Consider the following 19454-nt stretch of genomic DNA (forward strand, 5'->3'; position numbering starts at 1 on the left):
GGGGAAATAACAATTAAAAAAAAGTAAGTAACATGTAATTCCTGCTTTCTAGGCACCAATAATCCAGAGGAGAAAGAGGTATGTACTCTAATAATTCTGACGCAAAGTCTCGTGTGCTTGGCGCCTCCCTGGATGCCCTGACTATGCCAGGTGAGGCTATGAGTTGTTCTTTGGGGAGGAGGGATTGAAAAGAAGACCTCAGGGAAAAGGTCCTCAGTGAAAAGAAGACTTTCTACCCCCACAGCATTCTGGGAAACTCTGGTAGTATCATTAGCTGTCACTTGTCAACTCCACTGGGGATGAGAGGAAGGGGCTGGAGAGAAAGCCAGAATGAAGGATCTAGCCTATACTCACTAGGACTGGCTTATCTGCAATGAAGTAAAACTGACCCTGGCTATCTAAAGCCAAGGGGAATGACTTGGTGGCCGATGAGGAGTTCACTGTGTCCAGGGGAGGCTGGAAAATATTGACAGGAACTAAGCACCTGGAGGCAGTAGGAGTGGGGATGGTAATGAGGCAGGAGACCACAAAATCTCTCATTTAGCAACACCTGCCTGGACATGAACAAAATCCAATAACCTCATCATCTCTGTCCCATATTAACTCTGGTCCAGATTAGGTCGCATGCACATGGCTGCCAGAGGCGAGAAAGGGAGCAGTGTCCTCAGATTCCACAGTGGATGGCAGGTTATCCGTAAACACAGCTTCAGGGGAGTCCCCCGAAATAGGGATGGGGCTGGCCAGAGGGAGAGCCCAAAGGGGTCGTGGTTACTGACTGGGTGCTTAGTAAGTACCAGGTGCAGTTTTAAGCCCTTTACATGGGTATTATTTAACAGTGGCAACACTCTACTGGTTAAGTATTATTATCAATTATCATTTCCTCTTTACAGAGGTGGTTAGGTAAATTTTTTAGGATTGCAGAGATAACTGACTTGGTAGTTTGATTCTGAGACTGTATATATACATATTTTTTTAAATTATAGTTAATTTAAAGTGTTGTGCCAATTTCTGCTGTAAAGCAGAATGACCCAGTCATACATATATGTACATTCCTTTTCTCATATTATCTTCCACCATGTTCTATCCCAAGAGATTGAACATAGTTCCCTGTGCTATAGAGTAGGATCTCATTGCTTATCCATTCTAAATGTAATAGTTTGCATCTACAAACCCCAAACTCCCAGTTCATTCCACTCCATCTCCCCTCTCCCTTGGCAACCACAAGTCTGTTTAGAACTAAATATAGAGCTACCATATGATCCAGCATTCCTACTCCTGGGCATATATCTGCAAAAAACTATAATTCAAAAAGATAATGATAATGCACCCCTATTTTCACAGGAGTGTTATTTACAATAGCTGAGGCATGGAAACAACCTAAATGTCCACTGACAGATGGATGGGTAAAGAAAATATGGTACACATATACAATGAAATACTACTCAGTCATAAAAAGAACAAAATAATGTCATTTGTAACAACATGGATGCAACTAGAGATTCTCAAACTAAGTGAAGTAAATCAGAAAGATAGACACAAATACCATACGATACCACTTATATGTGGGATCTAAAATATGGCACAAATGGACCTATCTACAAGACAGAAATTGACTCACAGACTGAGACTGTATTTTTTATGACTTGCTACTGCAGATGTCCACTCTCTGTCCCCTGCTTGCCTTTTTTTCTTCCCATTTCCCATAGGAATATGGAACACTTTAAAACATTGAGGGAGTTCCCGTTATGGCTCAGTGGGTTACAAACCCATCTAGTACCCATGAGGACATGGGTTTCATCCCTGACCTTGCTCTATGGGTTAAGGATCTGGCATTGCATGAGCTGTGCTTAGGTTACAGATGCTGCCTGGATGCCAAGCTGCTGTGGCTGTGATGTAGGTTGGCAGCTGTAGCTTCCATTCGATCTCCAGCCCAGGAAGTTTCATATGCAGCAGGTGCAGCCCCAAAAAGCAAAATAAAACAAAACAAAAAAAACCCAAATCGAAAAACAACAAAAACCCAAAACATTGAATAGGAAATACGTAAGACACATTAAAGCAAGCTAAGGGTTTTCATAGCTGTAATCTCAGTTCTGCTTGTCTTTAGGGTAAGAAGATATTTTGATTCTTATTTTTCTGTTGTCAAAGGAAGCAATTATGAATTATATGAATTTCTCAAATGCTCTGTTGATTTTTTTATTATTTTTATTATTACTATTATTATTATTATTATTATTATTTTGGCTTTTTAGCCGCAATGCCAGATCCTTAACCCACTGAGCAGGGCCAGAGATCAAACCCACATTGTCATGGATCCTAGTGCAGTTCATAACCTCTGAGTGAGGACAGGAACTCCCAAGTGTTATCTTGATTAAGAGACAAATTGAGACAAGAACTCAGAACCATTGAATTAACAGGTAATCAATTCATCCCTCTTGTCAGGAAATCATAATTGCCTCCTTCACTGAGCCAGTCCTCATTCTATTTATTTATTTACTATTTATTTATTTTTGCATTTTTTTTTTCCTTTTTAGGGCTGCACTTGCAGTATATAGGTTCCCAGGCTAGGGGTCGAATTGGAGCTGCAGCTGCCAGCCTATGCCACAGTCACAGCAACAATGGATTATTAACCCACTGAACAAGGCCAGGGACTGAACTTGCATCCTCATGGATACTAGTCGGGTCAATAACCTGATGAACCACAACGGGGACTCCTCTAGTCCTCATTTTAAAACAGATTTTATAAACCGCATATCAGAATAAGTCATCATTCCTCCTTCTTTAAAACTGCCCAATGTCTCCCATCACATTTGTTTATTTATTTTGTCTGTGCCCTCAGAATATGGAAGCTCCTTGGACAGGGCTGAACCTGAGCCACAGCAGTGACAACACCAAATCCTTAATCACTAGGCCACCAGGGAACTCCTCCTATCACATTTTATTTTCTTTGTACTGCTGCACCTGCAGCATATGGAAGTGTCCAGACTAGGGGTCGAATTGGAGCTGAACTGAAGTCTACACCACAACCACAGCAACATCGGATTCGAGCCGCATCCAAAAACTACACCACAGCTTGCAGCAATGCTGGACCCTTCAGCCACTGAGCAAGGCCAGGGACTGAACCCGCATCTGTATGGTTACTATATAGGGTTCTTAGCCTGCTGAGCCAGAACCAGAACTCCCAATCACATTCAGAATACAGCTTTAACTTATCAGGACTATGAAGATTACAGGCATTGGCCCTGCTTCTTGGGCCTCATCTCTTTCTCACCCACAATCTTTGTCCTTCTCTCGTTTCCAAATATTCCAAACTAGTTCCCACCTTGAACAATTGTTCCTTCTGCTAGAAATCCTCTTAGGCTACATTCCCATGGAAAATTTCTTACCCTTTGGCTCTCAAACTTCAAAGACATCTCACAGACAACTTTCCTGATCACCTGAACTAAATTACCCCTTCCTCTAAGTCCTTCCACTCTGTATTAACTTCCTGATAGCACTCATCAGCTGGGATTTTCTTGTTTATCTGTTAGCCTACCAGATTGATGGAGTTTCTTCTCTGGAATGTAAACTCCCAGAAGTCACTAACATTGTCTGCCTTGCTCAAACCCTATGTCCAGCCAAAACCCTCCACTGTACATGGCACATAAATGTTCACTGAATATATTAATTCCTGTTTACCCAAACATTCAGTTTTTCCTTTTACCCCACAAAAGTCAAGTAATTTTTTTGTGTGTGTGTATGTGGTTTTTTGTTTGTTTGTTTGTTTTTGTTTGTTTTGTTTTGTTTCTTTGCTTTTTAGGGCCGCACCTGCAGCATATGGAAGTTCCCAGGCTAGGGGTCGAATCGGAGCTACAGCTGCTGGCCTACACCACAGCCACAGCAATGCGGGATCCAAGCTGTGTCTGCGACCTGCACTACAGCTCACAGGAACACCGAATCCCTGACCCACTGAGCAAAGCCAGAGATTGAACTCGCGTTCTCATGGATATTAGTTGGATTCATCTCCACTGAGCCATGATGGGAACTCCCCAAAGTCAGGTAATTATAAGTCTGAATAGGGAAATTGTTGGGAAAACTGTTCTAACTTTCATAATTAAAAAAAACTGGAACAATATGTAAAAAAAAAAAAACCCTGCCTGAATTCATAACAAGTTTGCTGCAAACATGGACTGAAGTTGGAGTCTTTTCCTTTGCCTAATTCTACTTGGTGCACTCGGCTGACCACATTCTGAATGAGGAGCTGAGGTGACCTTTGATTTATAACTTCTGAGGCGTCATCATAAGAGGCAATAAAGTTACACAGAGGTGTTCCCTCTCTGAAGATAAATATATTTTCATGGGGATGGTTGGGCACCTGAACTCATGACAGTGACAGGTCCCTTTGGGTATTTCCCAAATGCAGTGCACTACTTTAAGAGCTTACTGTGCATTAATCTATACAATCCTTGTACAACCCTCACTTAGTACATACTATTATCATGCCCATTTATAGATGGGGAATTTGAGACACAGATTTTAAGGAACTTGCCCATGGTCACATAGTTATTAGTAAGCGGTGGAAATAGGATTTCAACACAGGTGCTCTATTCCAAAGCCCTCACTTTTTTTTTTTTTTGACTGCACCTGCAGCGTATGGAAGTTCCCAGGCCAGGGATCAAATCCCAGCCTCTGCTTCAACCTACACCACAGCTGAGGCAACACCAGATACTTAACCCACTTCCCTGGGTATCCAGCCCACGCTGAAGCAGAAACAACCTTGGGATCCTTAACCCGCTGCACAACAGCAGGAACTCCCAAAACCCTCACTTTTAACCATTCACACTATTCTGCCTGCTCTGGCCATGAGTCACAGCTTATGCCTCAATACAGCAAATCAGAGTTTCCACTGAGATAACATAGTTAAGAGTTCTGGGTGAACTGCGAGGCAAATAGGAATCAGTAGTGCAGTTTTCATCAATGCCGTACTGGCAGAACTGTCTTGCTTTTTTAGGTTTTAATTTTCTTTGTACAATGGTCCTCCATAAATGGCAATGAAAGAAATAGAGCAAACATCATTGAGTCACAAGCTTCTGAGGTACTAAGCAGTGCTTTATTGATGGCAGGCGTATGGAGCTTCCTGGAACATGTTGTTTACGAATAAGGACATCTTTCTGGCATTAAGAGAGTGGAGAGTATGTGGATCCGGCTGGCCTGGGAGCATGACACACTAAATAATTGATTAAAGCTTCTCCACTACTCCACGAAGGCTGGAGTGTTTTACTTAAGCTGCTCTCTGAGCCCAGAGATGTCAGTTGGACTAAGGCACTGCTCCAGGAATGCCACAAGCAACAAAGCAGCAGCATCTCTCTCTGATGGGGAGAAAGCATCTCCTTTAAATCAAGCGCTCTCTAGTTCCTGACTAAAGGAGGTCCATTTCTTCAGCTACAACTCTTGCCCCGTTGTCCAATTCTATTGAGTCATTGACTTTACATTCTGATAGCTGCTGAAATTTCTTGAAAAAAAAAATCAATCAGAGAGAGTCCAAAAGAATGTAAAATCTCAGATATAAAAATAAATAAACTGCAGTTCTTATTGTGGCTCAGTGGTAATGAAACCAACTAGTATCTGTGAGGACGGGGATTCGATTCCTGGCCATGGTCAGAGGGTTAAGGATCCAGTGCTGCTGTGAGCTGTGGTGTAGTTTGCAGACTTAGCTAGGATCTGGCATTGCTATGGCTGTGGCAGAGGCTGGAAGCTACAGCTCCGATTCAAACACTAGCCTGGGAACTTCCATATGCTGCAAGTGAGGCCCTGAAAAAAAGAAACTGTAGTTCCCTGGTTGCCTAGTGGTAAGGGATCTGGCATTGTAACCTCTATGCCTGGAGTTTGATCCCTGGCCAGGGAACTTCCACATGCCACAGGCAGGGCAGAAGGAAGGAAAGAAAGAAGAAACTGTCTTCAGGAAGATCTTCATGCAAGATGGGTGTTTTCTGTTTTTTTGTTTTTTGGCCATGCCCACAGCATGTAAAAGTTCCTGGGCCAGGGATCGAATGTGAGCCACAACAGTGACCTGAGCCACAGTAGTGACAGTGCTGCTAACCCACTAGAGAACTCTGCAAAATGGGTGAAATATTTCATTTGGTAACATAGGTCGATGATGGAGATGAGGGATCTTCCTCATCCTCATTTTTTAAACTGATTAGGTTTTTAAGTTTTGGAATTTTCTAGCATAGCCTCGAATGCTTTGCTAATGGAGCTTGGCCACGAAAGAGATGTCTTTACTCTTTCACAATCACATTTCAGATGGACTCTATCTAGAAATGACACACGAACTGTTTTATTGCTACCTTCTGGAGTGGTACATATCTGTGAATACTCTGGAGGACGGACAGCTGGGCCCATCAGGGATATGCCAGTCAGAAAAATGTCAGATCTGCTTGGGGTCAAACCTTCATGGAAGGTTTCTTCTCTATTACTGCATAGCTAAAACCCAGCACACATATGGTTAACATCCAGAATTTTCTTAGGGAAATACTTCTCAGTTTTAGTAATTATCAGAAGTAATTACAAAACAGAACTCCTGTTTTGTAGGGGGAAAAGTACATTCAGTTAAGTTACATAGTTGCCCAATATTTTCAAACAATTTAGCCACTACATAAAATTCAAACCTCTTTCTTCCTACTCCATTTTCCCCAGCACCCAGTAAAAAATCAGCAGCTAATGTTCACGGCCCGAAGCACACTACAGATATCCTACCAATTTGCCCTTTGGATCGATCAACAATGTTCTAGAATCAGAAATTTATAAATGGTTCAACCCAAATAGCAGAAATAAACACGGAGCAGGCATTTGTGAACCTGGACTTCCTTCTAATTAGCAAATTGTTTAGAACCTGTCCTTCATCTCTGTCAGCTCTAAGCTGCAAATCATTGTCTGTGCTGTCTGCAAACCTCTTAAGGTTGCTGCCAGTATCAAAGCGATGTTTGTAGATTAAAATATGCTCTCCAAATGTAGGCTGTTTTACAGAACTTAAATAGCTAAGCTCTGTATCAAAGTTTTATTCTTAGGCATCATATTTCTCTGAGTGGAACTATATGATCTGTCTTTCAATGTTTTTAAATATCAGTCTGAGAGTTAAGAAAATAAAACTAAATAGATCTTTCGGATTTTTATTTCCAGATTCCAACCTGAGAATCACAGTTTCTGGGGCAGAGTAAATACTATTTACTCCTGTCTAATAGTGGTTTCGGTCAAAATGGAGATAGTACAACTTTATTAATGTCATCATTAGCAGACTTCTCCTCACACAGCCAATAATGCAATTTACTGGTGCTTTAAAAGCAGTTAAAAATGACCATTTTCTTTTCCTGCTAAGTTTTCTGTCTAGTCAGTTCTGATTCTTAGAGGCAAATATAAAGCCACAGTGGATATTTTAATAATGTCTCTGCCTCAAAAAACATAACACTATAAAGATATAGGCAACAGAGCAATTTCTAAAAATTAATTGCAAATGTGGAGTCAATTATTCTAGAAAAGCCAATTAAATAGTAAATCCAAACATTATGTTACCTCCATAACTCATCTTCCCCAGAAAATGTAAAAGTCAAAACCTTCGTATGTCATATTAAATCAATGCTTCAAGTTTCCATTTTCAGAGTTCCTGTTATGGCTCCACTGTTAACAAACCCGACTAATATCCATAAGGATGAGGACTCGGGTTCAATCTCTGGCCTCGCTCAGTGGGTCAAGTATCCAGCATTGCTGTGAGCTGTGGTGTAGGTCGCAGACATGGTTTGGATCCCTCGTTGCTGGGGTTGTGGTGTAGACTGGCAGCTGAAGCTCTGACTGGACCCTTAGCCTGGGAACCTCCATATGCTGTGGGTGCAGCCCTAAAAAGACAAAAGACAAAAAGAAAAAAGTTTCCTTTTTTTCAATCCACTTAGAGAACCAGAGAAATTCCAAATTCCCATATATATAAACTTTGCAACCACAGTATCCACTGCCCTGACATGTAGAGTTGACTGTCCCATGTGAGCAAGTTAGACATTTAAGGATATTAAACACTGCCCTTCAGAGAAGGAGGCTCTGGTCTCATACTTAACTCTTTGGAGTGGCTAGGAAAGGGCTCTGCCACCCAAACAGAAACCTCTTCTTCCAGGAAGAATTTCTTCCATAGTTGATGGATGCCTAGTAGATGCTATCACCATTCCCAGCCACGGTTCAGTTCAAACAGAACGTGACTTGGATTCAGAACCTGCGAGTTCTCTAGTGGCTCCATGGGTTAAGGACCTGGTGTTACTGCAGTGGTTCAGGTTGCTGTTGTGGCATGAATTCAGTCCCTGGCCCAGTATGCTCTACATGCTGGCTGGGCCTGGCCAAAAACAAACAAATGAAAAACAAAAACAAATAAACAAAGAACCTGGATTTGAGCTCAAGCACTGACCTACACCCTGAGTGACCTCAGGCGATTCACTGAACTTCTGGAGACTCAGCTTTGTCCACCTGTGAGATGGGAGTAATAACAACTTAACTCACAGGGTTGTTGAGGGAATCAAAGAAAACATACCTGTGAATGTACCTGGTAAACTGTGAAATGCCAATAAATGCACAGCATGGATAGTTCCCGTCAGGGTAAATCAAATTAACTACTTGCTTTGATTTTACAAAGTGATTTAGGTGAAAAACAGTGAAGTACAAGCACTTTTGGCTCTCTTGTTTTGTGCAACAGAACTGGTATCAGTTAGTCAGAATCACCTCCAAGTTTGGGAGGTGTGCATTTAACGTTGAAACTGGCCCCACAAGAGTCTACAAGTATAAAGGGTCCCCTGGAATTATTGTCTTGGGCAACAAGCAGTAGAAGTGGCTTGTTCACGTTAGTGTACCCAGGTGGTGTCAAGACACTAAATTTTTTTTTTTAATTTTCCCACTGTACAGTAAGGGGATCAAGTTATCCTTACATGTATACATTACAATTACATTTTTTTCCCCACCCTTTGTTCCGTTGCAACATGAGTGTCTGGACATAGTTCTCAATGCTATTCAGCAGGATCTCCTTGTAAATCTATTCTAAGTTGTGTCTGATAAGCCCAAGCTCCCGATCCCTCCCACTCCCTCCCCCTCTCATCAGGCAGCCACGAGTCTCTTCTCCAAGTCCATGATTTTCTTTTCTGAGGAGATGTTCATTTGTGCTGGATATTAGATTCCAGTTATAAGTGATATCATATGGTATTTGTCTTTGTCTTTCTGGCTCATTTCACTCAGGATGAGATTCTCTAGTTCCATCCATGTTGCTGCAAATGGCATTATGTCATTCTTTTTTATGGCTGAGTAGTATTCCATTGTGTATATATACCACCTCTTCTGAATCCAATCATCTGTTGATGGAAATTTGAGTTGTTTCCACGTCCTGGCTATTGTGAATAGTGCTGCAATGAACATGCGGGTGCATGTGTTTCTTTTAAGTAGAGCTTTGTCCGGATAGATGCCCAAGAGTGGGATTGCAGGGTCATATGGAAGTTCTATGTATAGATTTCTAAGGTATCTGCAAACTGTTCTCCATAGTGGCTGTACCAGTTTACATTCCCACCAGCCGTGCAGGAGGGTTCCCTTTTCTCCACAGCCCCTCCAGCACTTGTTATTTGTGGATTTATTAATGATGGCCATTCTGACTGGTGTGAGATGATATCTCATGGTAGTTTTGATTTGCATTTCTCTTGTAATCAACGATGTTGAGCATTTTTTCATGTGTTTGTTGGCCATCTGTATATCTTCTTTGGAGAAATGTCTATTCAGGTCTTTTGTCTATTTTTCCATTGATTGATTGGCTTTTTTGCTGTTGAGTTGTATAAATTGTTTATATATTCTAGAGATTAAGCCCTTGTCGGTTGCATCATTTGAAACTATTTTCTCCCATTCTGAAAGTTGTCTTTTTGTTTTCTTTTGGGTTCCCTTTGCTGTGCAAAAGCTTTTCAGTTTGATTAGGTCCCATGGGTTTATTTTTGCTCTAATTTCTATCGCTTTGGGAGACTGACCTGAGAAAATATTCATGATGTTGATGTCAGAGAGTGTTTTGCCTATGTTTTCTTCTAGGAGTTTGATGGTATCCTGTCGTATATTTGTCTTTCAGCCATTTGGAGTTTATTTTTGTGCATGGTGTGAGGGTGTGTTCTAGTTTCATTGCTTTGCATGCAGCTGTCCAGGTTTCCCAGCAATGCTTGCTGAATAGACTTTCTTTTTCCCATTTTATGTTCTTGCCTCCCTTGTCAAAGATTAATTGACCATAGGTGTCAGGGTTTATTTCTGGATTCTCTATTCTGTTCCATTGGTCTGTCTATCTGTTTTGGTACCAGTACCACACTGTTTGATGACTGTGGCTTTGTAGTATTTCTTGAAGTCTGGGAGAGTGATGCCTCCTGCTTGGTTTTTGTTTCTCAGGATTGCTTTGGCGATTCTGGGTCTTTTGTTGTTCCATATAAATGTTTGGATTGTTTGTTCTAGTTCTGTGAAAAATGTCCTGGGTAATTTGATAGGGATTGCATTGAATCTGTAGATTGCTTTGGGTAGGATGGCCATTTTTACAATATTGATTTTTCCAATCCAGGAGCATGGAATATCTTTCCATTTCTTTATATCTTCTTTGATTTCTTTGATTAAAGTTTTATAGTTCTCGGCATATAGGTCCTTTACCTCTTTGGTCAGGTGTATTCCGAGGTATTTGATTTTGTGAGGTGCAATTTTAAAAGGTATTGTATTTTTGTATTCCTTTTCTAATATTTCTTTGCTGGTATACAGAAATGCGACTGACTTCTGAACGTTAATCTTATATCCTGCTACTTTGATGAATTTATTAATCAGTTCAAGTAGTTTTGGGGTTGAGTCCTTAGGGTTTTCTATGTATAGTATCATGTCATCTGCATACAGTGACAGTTTTATCTCTTCTCTTCCTATGTGGATGCCTGAGACACTAAAATTTTCACATCCCTTTCATTTCCATGCCTCTGCACCCCTACTCCAGGCAAGACTATTTGCCTGCCAGCTCCCTCACACCACTTGATGGCTTCCTCTTCTATAGTTTTAGATGCTATTTATTTCCTCTATAATCCTCCTTTCTCTAGAGCAATGCATTACTCTAGCTCCCTTCAAGATCTACCTCTTCTGGGAGTTCCCCTGTGGCTCAAAGGTTTAAGAACCTGACTAGTGTCCATGAGGAGGAAGGGGTTCTATCCCAGGCCTCGCTCAGTGGGCTAAAAAAATCTAGGTGTTTCCAGGAGCTTCAGAGTAGCCTGCAGATGTGGTTTGGATCCAGCATTGCCATAGCTGTGACTTAGGGCTGCAGGGTTGGGTCTATTTTCAATCCCACATTTAGAAGAGAGTCTTTCAAGATCCCATATTCTTATAGATGCTGATGGAGTTTAAGCTGCACTTGCTGACACCAAGACTGTATCTGCATAATGACAGGGCAGCCACTAAATAATTTCAGTCAGTCCACTGCAGGTTGTTTCTTTAAAAAAATAAAAATCACAAAACCCAGAATTAAAAACCGGTCCATCCAGTTCTGACTGATGAAGAGAAACTGTTGTGCACCCGATTAAAAGTGAAGGCCACTTCAACTTAATGTATGTACGCATGAGTATGTGTGTATGTATACGTGTGTGCATGATTGTGTCAGTTGCTTTGGTCCTCACTTGCTTAATCAGTGGGGTAGAGAGGAAACTATAGTCTGTGCTGCTGCTAATTCACTTCAAGTCTTACACAACCCACTGCAGGCCCATCCTGACCCGTAAAATGAGTGTGTCATAGAGGCTGACCTATAAGGTCCCTTCAAGTATCTATAACCTGTAGGCAAAGACAAGTCACTTTGATTCCCTGTCTGGTGCCACTGGAAGCTTTGCAAAGGAGTGAAGCCCCCTCCATGATTAAGTTCTGTCCCCTAGCTGACTACTGCCCAGTACCAGTGTGAGCCCAGAGTCTGCCTCTCTCTCTCTCTCTCTCTCTCTTTTTTTTTTTTTTTAGGGTTGCACCCATGGCACATGGAGGTTTCCAGGCTAGGGGTCTAATCAGAGCTACAGCTGCTGGCCTATCCCACAGCCACAGCAACGAGGGATCCAAGCTGCGTCTGCAACCTACACTACATGGCAATGCCAGATCCTTAACCTATTGAGCAAGGCCAGGGATTGAACCCGCATCCTCATGGACACTAGTCGGGTTTGTTAACCACTGAACCATGACAGGAACTCCAACCCCAGAGTCTCTTGGTCTACTATTTCCACCAATGAAAAAGGCTCTTAGATTCTGCCAAGTGTCTGACTCACTCTGACTTCTGGAGCTCTGGGATGGAGCAGGAAACCCCACAGGTGGACTCCTTGCACCAGCCCCCAAAGAGAAGCAGGGTCCACCTGTTCCTGCTGCTGCTGCTGTTCTGGGCAGCCTGACCCAGGTTCCAGATCAACAGGTGCAAATGAACAATCTCTTAAATCAAATCACTCCTTTTGACTAAAAGACTCTGACATACTTGTGGGCAGCTGATGGATAACCTAGAGACTCTGAAAGTTTGGTAGACTTTTCTAAGGCACTGAGAACTGATAATGCCATGTTTTACACAGAATAAATGTTTTGTAAATGTGCTAAATCAGATCAAGTAACATTTTAAAGGAAGTTCTCCATGAGCTGCAATAGTAAGCCAAAACCAGGAAGATGAAGTTTAATGGACATAAACATCAAGTCTTATCCTTAGGTTGATAATAATAAAAAGGTCTTATGTTTATATAGATTTTCACAGGCTACAAATCTTTACACATACTTATTCCATTCAATACCTACCCCAAAATGCCACATCCCTATATGACTACATTTTAATAAATAAACTGAGATACAGACAGTATAAACAGCTTGCCCAAAGTCACAATCTAATAAACTGCTGACTGAACTCAAGAGCACATTTTAAACCTGGGGCTCCTCTTAGGAGATATTAAGGCAGCTAAGGGACTATGTGTGTTCAGATAGAGGGATCTGGTCATCATAAAAATACCTTTGGTAAGTAGCAATCTTACCTTCGTGAAAATATATCATTAGGACAAGACATTCCAATTGAACTGTATATTGGTAAGGCCATATCTGGAGCATAGATTCTATCGTATTATATTGTAAGGTTTAAGATTTATGAAGAGTCATAAAGCAGAAAACTGTCAGGAATTTGTTCAAGTGTCTGGAGTTCTTAAAACCATGCCTTTACAAAGATCAACGGAAAGAATCTGAGATCTGCAGCCTGGAAAAAGGAACACTGACAGTGGTGGTGGAAGGTGGAATGATGTGGGCAGGGAAAGTGAATATTCACTGTCTTTGAATCTCTTGAGTGGCTGTCACATCAGAAGGGTTAGCTATCCTGCTCCTGAGGCCAGAATAGTACTGATGAAGACAAATGATTGAGGTCATTTTAAAATAAATTTTATGGCCACATCCATGGCATATGGAAGGTCCCAGGCTAGGGGTCGAGTCAGAGCTGCAGCTGCCAGCCAACACCACAGCCACAGCAACACCAGATCTGAGACGCATCCGTGACTCATACTGCAGCTTGCAGCAATGCTGGATCCTTAACCCACTAAGCAAAAGCAGGGATCGAACCCACATTCTAACAGAGACAATGTTGGGTCTTTAACCCACTGAGCCACAATGGAAACTCCAAATGAGGTCATTTTTAATTCAATACAGAGAGGAATTTCAAAAATAATAAAAGTTGTTCAAAAATCAAATACATTTTCTTTCTTTTCTCCTTTCTTGGGTCATTTTTAATTCAATACAGAGAGGATTTCAAAAAAATCAAAAATTCTTAAAAAATATAATTCTTCCTTCCTTCCTTCCTTACTTTCTTGGAATTGCATTAATGGCCATTATTAAGGGGGAATGTAGTTTAAAATGCAAACTGTCATTTAAGTGTTTGAAAAGCTGTCCACAGGCTATGGCAACAATCATAAATGCAGTCTGGTGGTCACAGAGTTGAATCACACAGCACAGAATACTTCCAGGTTTTTCTCTTGTTGTAGTTTGTTTATTTTTAGTTAATCAATAGAAGTGTGATCCTAATTTCTAGGAGGTATATGTTCAAAACTGACTGCAAAGATCTTTCCTTTTTCCAAACGTACTTAGAATCTTCCTCGTTTAGGTTAAGCCCTTCAAACATCAATTAACAATTTACGCATTGTGAATGTGAAGATGTGTGGTATGTGTTGGCTTAAGGATAATGGATGATTTGTAACAAGCACTGAGTGTTCTAGAAGATGTAATTTATTTAATACATTATTCTATATTTGCTTTTTAGAGGGAACCATGGGGTAGTGAAGCTGTTCCCAGAGCGTGTCACGAAGGTTAAATCAACATTGGATTTTAATCAAACAATTGTAATTGGCCCAGAGGATGCCTAGTAAACATGGACTTTTGGAAAGGAATGACTGATGATTTTTGTGTGTGTGGTTTTTTTCTGAAGTAATAGGGAAATGTCAATGCCAAGTTAGCTTAACTGTTCAGCGTGCATTGTTCCTTTTGCACCTCCTCTTTGGAGTTTCAGTTGCTCAGATGATTTGCTCTTCAAAATTAATGTATTAACACAAATTATTATTTTCAACTAGAAGGGATGCAATTATTAATCATTGGATAACTGACAATGATTTAATTTTAATTTATATTTAATACTGATCAATCTTAAAAAATATCAGCATTTAAATCCATTACCTTCTCCTGAGTAATACGTGGAAAGCACTTTTTTTTTTTTTTTTTTTTTTTTTTTTTTTGCTTTTTAAGGCCGCACACAGCAATGCCAGATCCTTAACCCACTGAGCAAGGCCAGGGATGAAAACCGCAACCTTATGGTCCTAGTAGGATTTGTTTCTGCCACGCCGTGACGGGAACTCCCCCTGGAAACCACTTTTTGATATGCCTCATCATAGATGATTTGATGCTTACTTGAACTAGGCAGTGGGAGTGGAAAAAATACAAAACAACAAGAATGATAACAACACACACAACCAAAAGTATAGACAAATAAGCCTGCGTTAGTCACAAGGTTATCAGAATCCTGCACTGCTTCTTAATTCTGGCTGAAGTTTTATTCCTCTTTGTACAGCAACCATAACACAGTGAAAAATCTCCCTCCTCCTGCAGAAAGGTGGCCAGATTCACGTGTTTGAAAAGCACATTGATATGGGCTGGATTTTACTGCACATAGAAGATGTTCAGCTCTGCTACTAACATTTGCTTTCTAAATACCAAAGGCTCTTGAAATGAATCATGAAGCTAAAAATAGCTTCGAGCTTCGAGTACCTTTCAAAAGGATTTTCACTTACAAGAAAAGCTTTTTGCCCTATGGAAGCTTTTACTTCATTCCTTTTTTTCCTATATAAACAAGAGAGACCAGCAGGTAGCATAGAATATTAACATTCTTAGTTTAGTATGACAGAGGGATGTGCTACTATCTAGTGGACTAAGGAGAAAGCCACATCAAATAACCTGATGGAAAACTAAGCAAGTTTTTCAGGTCTTAAGTTATTTAAATTAATTAATAAATGTACGATGCTATTCAGGTAAAGGTTATGGAGGTCCCTTCTGGCTCAGTGGGTTAAGGATCCGGTGTTGTCGCTGCTGTGGCTCTGGTTCAATCCTTGGCCCTGGAATTTTCACATGCTGCAGGTGTGGCCAAAACAAACAAATAAATAATAAAGTAAAGGTTGATAGCATGAACTCTGGATCATACATACATAGGCTGTATAAGTTTCCTCATCTATAAATGAATGCAAAACTGTCTAGTAGGACTTTGGGGAAGATTAAACAGGAAAAGATAAATCAATGGCTTAATATAACACATGGCTTTCACTGATGTTATTATTAGGATACGGTAGAATAGCAACAAACTGTGTGATGAGGGACTGTACATCAACATAATAACTGCCATATAGGACATGCTCACAGCTAACATCACACTCAGTGGTAAAAAGCTGAGAGCTCTTCCTCTAAGACCAGGAACAATGCAAGGATGCCCACTCTTGATACCGTCATTCAATATAGTACTGGAAATCCTAGCCAGAGCAAATCAGCAGGAAAAAGATATAGAAAGCATGCAAGTCAGAAAGGAAGAAGTAAAACCATCTCTATTAGTAGATGGCATGACATTATTTATTTATTTATTTAATTTTTGATTTATTATTTTCTTGTCCACACTGACAGCATCCAGAAGTTCCTGGGCCAGGGATTGAACCCCGCCACAGCAGTGAAACATGACATTATTTATAGAAAACCATAGTGACTCCACTAAAAAGACATTCAAACTAGTAAACAAATTTAGTAAAGTTTCAGGATACAAAATAAATACAGAAAATTTGTTGCATTTCTACACACTAATAAGGCAATATTAGAAAGAGAAATTAAGAAAACAATCCCATTTATAATTGTATCTAAAATAATAAACTATCTATGATAAATCTAACCAACCATTGTAAAGAGCTGTACACTGAAAACTATAAGACATTACTGAAAGAAAATGAAGAAGACACAAATGAATGGAAAGACAGCCCATGCTCACGGATTAAGAGAATTAATACTGTAAAAATATCCATACTACCCAAAGCAATCTACAGATTCAATGCCATTCCTATTAAAATTCCAATAGCATTTTCCATACAAATAAAAAAGCAATCCTGAAATTTGTATGGAACCACAAAAGAGCCAGAAGAGCCAAAGCAATCTTGTAAAAGAAGGACAAAGCTGAAGGCATTACAATTCCTGATTTTAAACTGTATTACAAAGCCACAGCAATCAAAACAGTATGATATTGGCATAAAAACAGAGACATTGATCAATAGAAAATAGAAAGCCTAGAAATAAACCTATGTATACAGTTAACTTAAGACAAAGGAGCCAAAAATATATAATGGGGAAAGGATAGTCTCTTCAATAACTAGTGGTGAAAACTGGACAGCCACATGCAAAAGTGTGAAACTGGACCACTATCTTACACTACACACAAAAAATAAACTTAAAATGGATAAATACTTGAATTTAAGAGCTGAAAACATAGAGGGTAAGTTACTTGACATCAGTCTTGGCAATAATTTTCTGGATATGATACCAAAGCAAACATGACAAAAGCAAAAATCAACAACTTGGACTACATCAAAGTAAAAAGCTTCTGCGTAGCAAGTAAAACCATTAATAAAATGAAAAGGCAGCCTAAAGAATGGGAGATAATATTTGCAAATCATATATCTGATAAGGGGTTACTATCCAAATATATATAAGAAAGTCATACAATTCAATAGCAAAAAAACTAGTAATCTAATTAAAAAGTGGGCAAAGGATCTAAATAGATGTTTTTCAAAAGGAGAAATACAAATATCTGATAGGTACATGCAAAAGTGCTCAAGGAGTTCCCCCATGGCCTAGAAGTTAGGGACTTAACATAGTCACTGCTATGGCTTGAGTTTGAACCTTAGCCCAGGAAATTTGCATACCAAGGACATGGCCAAAAAAAAAAAAAAAAAAAAAAAAAAACCTCACTCAACATCCCTAGTCATCAGACAGAAAAATGCAGCTCAAAACTATAATGAAATATAACCTCACACCTGTCAGAATGGCTATCATCAAAAGACAAAAGATAACAAGCATTGGCAAGGATGTGAAGAAATGGGAACCCTGGTGCACTGCTGGTAATTGGTGCAGCCACTATGGAAAACAGTATGGTGTTTCTTTAAAAAATTAAAAATAGAACTACCATATGATCTAGCAATCCCACTTCTGGGTATATGTCCAAAGGAAAAACAAGAGATTAAAGAGATACCTGCACTTCCATGTTCATCACAGTTCTAATCACAATGACCAAGCTATGGAGATAACCTGTCTGTCAATGGATGAATGGATAAATACGTGATATATGTATTATTTGGCTATAAGAAAGAAGGAAATACTGCCATTTATAGCATGGACGGAACTTGAGGGCATTAAGCTAAATGAAGTAAGTCAGACAGAGAAAGACAAACACAAACACACATACAAAAGGCAATGTCACATTTATAGAGAGCAAAAAATGGTTGCCAGGGGCTGCTGGGAAACAGGGAAGTTGGTAAAAGGGCATAAAAATAAAATACAATAATACAGTAGAAAAGAGTGGGAGAGCCCTGAATTTAAATATAGAAAGTTAGGAAGCCCAAAATTTAGTCCCAGATCTGCTACTAATTAACTATATAATCTCTTAATTTCTCAATCAGGAAAATTAGAGACTTAGTTAGATGGTCCCTATCTTTTTGAGCTTTAAAATTATATGATTATGAAGACAATGACCAACTGCCATTTCACACTATGTGGTAAAGACCTAAAATCTAAGCCCTGTTGGTTAAAAAAGATGCCTTTTACATTGAATAAAACACTTCTAGGGATAACTATTCCATCTGTTTAGTTAATACCTTGCAACTAAAGACCAGGCAGGTAGTGTAGTGGCCAAGACTGTGTGCTAGCTTTGTGACCGTGAGCAAGTTAGTTTCCTTAGCTGCATAGCTAAAACAATAAGGGTATCCAACATGATAATGTGAGATGGGATAGAGTCACACATGAAAAATGCTTGGAACCTGTTTGGCAAGCATACGAGTTCAATCAACATCAGTGATGTTGGAGTTCCCATTGTGGCGCAGCAGAGATGAATCTGACTAGGAACTATGAGGTTGCAGGTTCAATCCCAGTCCTCGCTCAGTGGGTTAAGGATACGGTGTTGTCATGAGCTGTGGTGTAGGTCCTAGACGTGGCTCAGATCTGGTGTTGCTGTGGCTGTGGTGTAGGCCAGCAGCTATAGCTTGGATTAGACCCCTAGCCTAGGAACCTCCCTATGGCACCTGTGGGTGTGGCCCTAAAAAGCAAAAAAAAAAAAAAAAAAAAAAAAATATATATATATATATATATATATATATATATATATATGCAATGTTTATTGCCTTAACATTTTATTTTATCCTTCTTTTCTGGTAACTTATTCTCTATTAATGAGATAACATATTTTTAAAAGTAATAAAACACTTCAAAATATTACCTTAACATGTTATCTTCATCTCTTAAAAATATAGTTGGCGAAAGGTGAGAACCCTAGCTTGATTATTTCTTTAGCTAGAACTAACCCAGCTGATTGAGTTCTCTTCACAACCCCTCAACTGAGTGTCCTTGCAGAACTGGTGACACTTATTTACTTTATTTTATTTTACATTATTGTCTTTTTAGGGCCACACCTGTGGTATATGGAAGTTCCCAGGTTAGGGGTTAAATCAGAGCTGAAGCCACCAGCCTACGCCACAGGTGCAGCAGCATGGGAGCCGAGCCTCGTCTGCAACCTACACCACAACTCACAGCAATGTCAGATCCTTAACCCACTGAGCGAGGCCAGGCTTCGAACCTTCATCCTTATGGATACTACTCAGGTTCGTTAGCCGCTGAGCCACAACTCCCAGAACTGG

Source organism: Sus scrofa, chromosome 1 (assembly GCF_000003025.6).
Source record: "Sus scrofa isolate TJ Tabasco breed Duroc chromosome 1, Sscrofa11.1, whole genome shotgun sequence".
In the NCBI taxonomy this organism is placed as follows: Eukaryota; Metazoa; Chordata; class Mammalia; order Artiodactyla; family Suidae; genus Sus; species Sus scrofa.